General features: G+C 36.0%; 1 long non-coding RNA gene across 1 annotated transcript; it reads right to left on the bottom strand.

Moving 5' to 3' along the window:
- Positions 1–271: 271 nt before the first annotated feature.
- On the bottom strand, positions 272–831 carry LOC149937495 (uncharacterized). The gene is made up of 4 exons (XR_016472244.1): positions 741–831; positions 585–649; positions 467–512; positions 272–413 (listed from the first exon to the last, which is right to left on the bottom strand). It is a non-coding gene; the product is annotated as an uncharacterized LOC149937495 (long non-coding RNA).
- Between the last annotated feature and the right edge of the window lie 7,733 nt (positions 832–8,564).

Genomic DNA, 8,564 nt, shown 5'->3' with positions numbered 1-8,564 from the left:
AGGTTCCTGTTTGAAGTGAATACAATTATTTGACTAATAACATACACACATGAATAATGTGAGCTTACGGTTATGTGAGACATTGTGTTCACAATAGAATCTATGATCTTTTTATTTGTTTTGACGTTCTCTGTAGCCTGTACGAACTTCTCTTCTGGTGTTTTTGTGAAAAGCTCCTCTAAGACCTCTTTGCAAGTTGAAAAGGTTTGGGAATTGTTAAGCAACAACGCCCAAATCATGATTTCTTTGTTAACATCAAGGTCCATTTCTTCTATCGACATTTTACAGCTCCGATCCCAAAATGGAACGCAACAGAAAACATTTGTTCATAAGAACTACTTAAAACGATTTGTTCTCTTTTCTTTTTTACTAAGCTTTTCTTCGTGCTTTTTTTCTTGGGAGGAGTATTCTCACTAAAGAAGGAATAGATTAGGGAGAGTTAACAGATGATATGAATGATAGTAACCATTGATCGTGACTCCCATGGGGTAATTGTCCATCAGAATCCGAATCTACAATTCCAAAAATGGTATTTTGTTTGATTCGATAGTTAAACTTAAATAAAAAATTTATTAAATATTCACCTGGTAGTACTATAATTGGAGGAGTTTCTATGCCCAAAGTTTCAAAGGTATGCAGTCTAAACATTCTGAAAAGGTTTTGTATTAGTTAAAATAATTAGTTGCTTTATCAATGTGCTAGTAAATCTTATAATTTACTGTTTGCATATTAATACTTACATTTTTAAAGATATAAATTCAAATAATGGTCAATTTCTACCAAATACACGAACGTGAAGTTTTATGGGTTCATGCACGTGGTATTTCGTTGTTTTTTTTTTTTTTTCAAATTGCCGGTCACCCCCCCCCCCTCTATAAGAGTCACGTGACTTGATCTAAAACAGGTCAATTTCCGTTTTGTATAAATTTGGCCGATAGATCGCGCCACTAGTAGCCGTTTTTCTTATTTGTCGCTTTTCAGGGAAAAAGTCATGTCCTAGATGAAATCTTTTATTGGCCCATGGTGAAGCGTTATACTTAGTTATTTTTTTTAATAAACTAAAACAATTTTTTATTAGGCTGTGATTGATGAAGTTAATACGTACAAAGATGAGTTACAAGAAATATGTTTAAATTGCACCAAAGATCTGATTTCAAAAGAACTTGCACTGCTGTTTTTGAATGAAGTTCAACGGAAATTTGTTCACACTACAAGTAACGAATTTATAACAGCCAGAGACGAGTGCGATAAAGAAGATAAAAATATCAACTCGAAAGGATGTAGTGGTTTGCGGGATGAACTCTTTTATTATTTCAAAAGGCCAAGGGAAAAAAACTGCCATAAATAGTCAAACATTGCCTAAAAATCAAAAGAGGAAGAACCTTCTGGATTCACCAACCAACATTATGAAGAATCAAATCACTCCAAAGAAAAGAAAAAAAATAATTGGGAAAAGGTTTTTTATAGATAATTTAAATACTAAGTCAGAAATATGTGATTTGAACAAACAAATTGTGATATATCTAAAGGAAATACTCATAGGAAACGCATACGCAAGGTTCCTCAACATCTTTAATGATTTCCATTGCGAATGAAAGATGAAAAAAGTTCAAAACCAAGTTCCTGTTTTGTTTCTGAACAACTTCCTGTTTAAAATTTTTTTAAATGTATTTTAGGTTACCATAAGAGTATTAATATAGTAAAATTTATTAAACAAGATATTTGGAAGATAATCCACCTAATGTTGATCAAAATTCAAAAGGCTTTCACGATGCATTTTTAGAGAATCAAAATTTTTGCGCTACAAGCAGAAAAACATTGTAGAACCCTATAAATTTTGCTCAACGTAGGGTGTTGTAATATATCTAGTCAAAAAAAGATTGTTTAATTATCACTTAGTAATTTTAGAGGAATTAAATACGTTTAATTTTTATTGTTTTCCAAATTTTTCTGCAAAATAATCTCTGACATATAACATTGTGTCTCGGTAACCTTTGCCACTCTGATGACCTTTTGTGTCTACTCTGGTAAGGATATTTTTGCGGGCGGTGCTAAAATTTAGGCTCGTCACTTTTCCTCCAGCATTATGTTTTATTTGAGAAAAGAGGGTTTCCACGGAGCTTCCATTTATACGCAGCGGGCACAAATAATACTCTGTACCATGAAAATTTAGATATTCTTCTGCTAGACCCTTCATTCCAAACACCATTAACCTTAGCAAACCCCAAGTCTATTCCAAAGATTGTAGGAAATTTAGTGCAAAATTTTAATAGTGAGTAATTTGGTTTACATACCTGCCAAGATATGAAGTATTTTTGCGTTGAGTTGCTGAGATTGAAATCAGGCTCCACAACTAAAAACGGTTAAATAGTAAATGGTAAAAAACATATACTTAATAGAATGGTAAAATCTTATTTACTCAGAATATCTTTCAGCCAATCGGAGAAAAATTTAAGCCCTTCTAAGTTTTGTATTGACTTGTCTGACGGAACTTTAATTGGTTTTTTTGATAACATCCCATCTTCAAACAGTAAGTGACAAGCCTTAAGGAAATTATATGCTGCCATTGTTTTATCGTAGTTATCTGGTTTCATACCAGATGGGGGGTGGGCATATTCATATATAGCTGATAAAACATCATTTTGCGATTAAAGAAAAATACAAGTAAATTCTCCTAATTCACATTTCAGGATTGCCAAAAAATTTTCAAAACCAAATTCCCCGACTTTTCCAGGTTTCCCTGACATTTTAAAAGTAAAAATTAGACAATTTTGTATAGTTTTTTCACATTGCAGACTTCCTATATGGGTCTCGTCAGAGAGAGCAGACGGAGTCGAGCAGACGATAAAAACCGAACTTACAGAAGCGCAACAGGGCTGTAAAGAAGGCTGTGAAAATTAAAAGTAGCGAGCGCAGTTCTCAAAATAATTTTAACAACCGCACGTGATTTAGAATAAAATTAACATTAGGTAAAACACCAAACACTGTCCTATTTGTTGAACGCAAATTTGGCAACTGCCCCCTATGCCCTCCCAAAAACTATTGTCTACCCCGCATCGCTGCGGACTCATCAAATCCTCAAAGTAAACACCAAAATATAATTTTTAGACTACATTGCAAGTTAGGACGAATTTGGCCTCTGGAGAGACCTTTGAGTTTTTTTTACCTGTACTCATTATACTTAAATAATTTAAAATTTTAATTTCATACCTGCAATATTCTAGCCGGTTTCACGTTTAATTTTGTCCACTGATCCCTTTTTACATAACTCTGAAGAAGTTTTGGTACAAGACGTGGAACTTTAAGCTTTCGAAGATGATCTTCCCTCGCCTTCAGATCGATGATTTGTTGCCAACCAAATTCAACACCTTGTAGTGTAAACTTCTTTGGCCTTTCCTCGTAGGATGACGACAGAGCGTTGATCATATTTTTTAACTGTTGTGATAAAAATAAATCAACGAGTTGACATTACAGTAAGATTTTAATACAGACCTGATGAGATGGACATATTATGAAATATATATTTCGATCACTTCGATACGGATTTGCAAAACCGGCTGAATCTCTACATTAATTTCACTTTCCTTTTTGGTGAAAGTAAATGTTCCGTACAGCTCAACAGCTTGTTTGATAACAGCCAAATTGGAACTGGCACCATCGCAGACTATTGCCGAAACATTAAATTTGGTAAATTGAAAAGCTTTTAGTACTTGGAACAGACAATTAAAAGTGAAATAAGAGTCTGCAGTAGACGATACTGAGAAGTAAGGGCCTATTATGTCATAATTTGACGAAAGGTCTCGCCAGAGGAACTGTAGCATATAGTTAGCTTTGGAAATATTTTTATCACAATCAATTTCATCATAGAGATCTTCCAAGTAGAAATATTCTTGAATAGGCATGGCTAGTCCGGCGAGTTGATGGTTCTTACTGTTCCAAGCAACCTTTGCAGCCACTTTCACCTCGTCAAATACTAAAATTCCATCACTATTTGGTTTCACATATCCTCTTTTCACTTGTTCCTCTACAAAAAGATCATAGCACCGCTTTTCTTCCCTTAACTTTTCATAATGTACACCCGGTTCATCCAGATTTTTTTTGGTTTTTCGTTGAAGAGAACGCCATGATGGTAATTGCAATATTTTGAAGCTTCTCAATGCTTCATAAGCAGCATGACTGCGACAAGCTATTGCTAAAGCTAAAAAAAATTAATATTTAAATATATGAAAATATTGAAACAATTTCCTATTCAATTTATATTACCTATTCTGTATGTGATGACGCTCCACCTGTTTTTATGACTACCAGTTTCTAGAAAACAATGAGAAAAGTAAATGAGACAATGTTTCAATTACCCATATATTTTTAATAAACATACTATTATGGGCTTGGTCATTTGCGAAATCTTTCGATTAATTCCCTAAATATGTCGCACAATCTTTATCCCAAGCTTCCCGCAAGTGTTTACGCTTTTCTTTTATGGGTTCAGCATCACTTGAGTTGGTGTCTATATTCAAAACTGAATCTATGTTGTTTGAAAATTTATTTTGGATAATAGTTGTCACACTTTTCAATTCATTATGTTGTTTATTACTCAAATTCATTTTCAACGATTCAAGTTTCTCTTCAAGTTTCCCAATTTTCTTTTTCATATTATGAAACCGATATTGTATTAACCTTTTTTTTTGCAATACTGTAAGGAGACAAATATTGTGTTGCAACAGTTGAAGATGGATCAGACTTCCTTTTTCTTACTGGTGATAACACTGCTTCCGCTCTCCGTTTCACACACACACGTAAATACCGCTGTAATGCATTGCAGTTCTTACAAATATTAATTTTAACATTAGCAGCTCTTTTGAAAAAGCTTTCACATCTTGTTGATATAAAATGTTCTGCCGGAAACTTGAAAACATCCAATTGTTTTGGTTTATTGGCGAGTTGAGCTAAAGTCCAAGCCCTTGACAAAAAGAACAAAGTTTTCACTTGCAAAATTTTTAAAAAGATCATTGACTAGATCAATTTGGAATTCTCCGTCAATAATAATGTTGTGTTCTTTCACAACACCCTTAAATTTAGAGCACAATTTCAGTTCACCAGTGTTTGTCAAAATGTAGTTACACGAATCTGAATTGTAACGCGCTAAAAAAAACCTTTCCTAGAGATTTCCAGATGTGACTAAAAGAAAACAATTATAAGCGGATTTATATACAAAAAGGTGGGATTAAATACTCAACTAACCTGTTTATCAGATGAAATTTTCTCCACACATGACAATGATTTATATAGTCGTATCAGTTTATTGATAGATTTTCCAAGCTCGTGAGGAAACATTTCAAAAACCACATCATACTCCTCAGTTTGAATGCTTTCGTTGGCAAAATTAATTTCAGTTTGTATAGCTTTATTTACAGTGTTAAATTCCGTCTGAGAAGTTTCATTTAAACCGTTAATTTCTGTTTGAACGAAAATATTAACTTTGCAACTAGGGTTTTCTTTTTCTACCTTTTGGACAATAGCTTCGGGAGGCCTAGGCTTAAAGTCAAAATTTGCTATATCATACTTTGAAGTTTTTTCTTTTCTAGTTTGAGTATATACATGGTTTCCCTTCTCAACTACCTTGACAGTTTGAATATGTATACTTCTTTTCTTGGGAATGTCACTTAAATACAAATTACATTGTGTAAATTTCTCATTTAATTTAGCCATGACGAACACGAGCTCGCAAAAACCATCTGCTGAAATTAGAGACTGAACGACTGAACTACTTTCCTTACAATAATTTATGCTAGAAATTTCTATTGGATGATTTTGAATTTAAATCATCCAATTGAAAAAATCGGAAAATTCGCGCCAGACCCATAGACCAAAGAGAAGTTGACAGTACATTGTCATGTAGTCGACTACGTAGTCTTTAGGCGTTGGTCACTCTCGGTAAATATTTTAACAGGCGCGAAAGTACGGCTGAAACACTTTTGGGTCTTATGTCGCTTTTCCTTAGTACAGGCGAAATTGTAATTCCGCTTTGATGCTCAGTAAAAAGCGATTTAACTCTAGATTATAACAAAAAAGAAAACCAATGTTACCACTTTGGCAGGTCCGTTTAAGGGGGTGAACATGGGGGATGAAATTTCACTATTAACTAAAAAATTTACTCAAAATGGCATTTGCTTACTAAAAGTGTGGCCCATTTATGTTAATTTTTGGAAATCGCTCAGTGGCGTCGTTTAGGAGGGGCGTATCATAACTCTCATCCCCCCTTTTCTTAAATCTCATTCATGGCCGGTGGTAACAATTATATATATTTTTAAAAATTAAATGCTCGTAATATTTACTAAAAATAGTTTTCGGGGCTTTCAAAAACATATAGAATTACTCTTTAGGCTTATTAATAACGTTTCTAGAATTTTTTTAATATACCCCCTCAAATCATAAATCTCGCCACTCATTATAAATCATTTATTTTGTTTTAGTTTTTTTTATTACTATTGAGTTATATTATTGCAGTATCAAATAGATATAGTTAATTACCAATACTACTGGAGATGTAGAAATTAATAAAAAATAATTAACATCACAAAAAGTACTTTTTAATTTTTATCAGGTACGTAACGCGATTGACTATTTACATATATTGTGATCATTTTCGGAAAACAGACACTTTTAAAAAAAAATAATTAACATCACAAAAAGTACTTTTTAATTTTTATCAGGTACGTAACGCGATTGACTATTTACATATATTGTGATCATTTTCGGAAAACAGACACTTTTAAAAAAAAGGAAATTTGTTTAATCGAAAAACGTCAAGAAAATATCTATTCTTCTTCGTCGTTAGATATCTCAAACTTCAATATTGGAACATTTTGGCAATTATCAGCCAAATTCAGGCGTCTGTGCAATGCAGGTCATTTTTCGACAAGAACAGTTGCCTTTACAGCCACTTTTACACCCGCATTTTATAAGCTCTAAGATAGCTTCGGGTGCCGCGGTAACTCGAAGCTTGTAACCTCCTCGTAGCTAACCGGGTTGGTATCATTTAGTTTCCATTCTGAGCTTTCTGGAAGTGATAAGCGCGGCTGATTTTCTCGCGAACCTTTCCAAGCGCAGCACAGGTAATGCGCTTCTAATATATGGTGTTTCATTGCGCCACTGGTAGGGGGATGGTTTTCACCGTGAAAACTACGCGACGAATAAAGCTGCCAACGTAGCATTTCGTGGGTCTCAGCCTGTTTCTTCGGGCTGTGCAGTGAGCATACAAAAGATTATTCAAGAGGACTTTTCTCCGGAAATGGATTGTTAATCTTACCAACTGACAAAGCCAAAATTGTGCCTCAGATTGATAAACTATAACCATTTCTAAGCTTGAAAATGACTTATTAACCCTAAACGTTGCCACTGCGGAGGAAATTAATTCACTTGCAAAAAGGAAGCTATACGGAAACTCTGAGATGAACGATTCCGAGATAGGGTCGCTTAACGTACTGCTTATTGATGGTATGGCATGGCTCAGATTTATAGCCCGGTGTACCGGTAAGATTTAAACCACACCACTGGAGGTCGATCATCAGAATGCCCTACGCCGGCATCCACAAGCCCGGACAGGTGACAAAACCAGCATGGGTAGTAGAGCCCTACTACTGATGGTCGCACCCTCGACGCAAGCCGCTCAACCCAGAAGAAGGTGCAGAAATGGTTCGACCAGCTCGCCACTTCACACACAGCAGTTGGAATGAGAGCGGATGCTCTGGCAACTCCGGCCGACACCCTACCTAGGAAGGTAGAGAGCCAAATTTGCCCTTTGGAAAGAGCTCCTAAAGGGGAACGACGAGCACACAGCAGCCCAAATAACCCAGTACAGCTGGCACCGGAGATCCCGGTGGACTCCAAAAGGCCGAGAAACAGGGCCACCGTGCCCACATATGGAGGCCCGCCGCCCCACAACAGGCTTCCCAATCTGCCGAGGCGGCCAGTTTGCCTGGACCCTCTCCATTAGCCTGGGCCGAAGCCCAGTATCCAGCCCCTACCTGACCGAAGTCGGAGGTGGAGATAGGACCATTTGGATGGAGTAAACATCTCCCAGTGCGCCACCGCCCTTACGGGTTACAAGAGCCGGACCCCGACTCCCCGTTAAAGTCACCAGTTATTGCACACTCCGACCCCTTGAGGTATGGCAGTAGTGCAGTCAATGAAAAAAATTAACAAATTAAAACTGCGAAGATTTAGGAAACTTATTTACTCTCACAATTCAGAGGATGGCCATTTCTTGGTTTTTGATACCTACAAGAATGGGTCCCTCAAAACACAAACAAGAAATAAACGCGCAAATAATAGCTCGACCTATTTCACATCAACGGCAGGACTAATAACGCTCACGTTCCTCTCAAAGAGTTGTTGTCTTCAATTAAAACGAAAGCAGAGCTAACAAGATACTTGGGAGAATACATATTAGCACACAGTCGCAGTCCGTCGAATAAATTAAAAATGATTTTTTGTTACGTATGGCTCTGTTACCAAGGCCAATGTCCCTGTCGACCCACATATCGAAGAACACTCGCACGAAG

This window comes from Leiobunum rupestre, chromosome 7 (assembly GCF_980474605.1).
Source record: "Leiobunum rupestre chromosome 7, qqLeiRupe1.1.hap1, whole genome shotgun sequence".
Classification (NCBI taxonomy): domain Eukaryota; kingdom Metazoa; phylum Arthropoda; class Arachnida; order Opiliones; family Sclerosomatidae; genus Leiobunum; species Leiobunum rupestre.
This window is presented reverse-complemented; position numbering and strand designations above follow the sequence as displayed.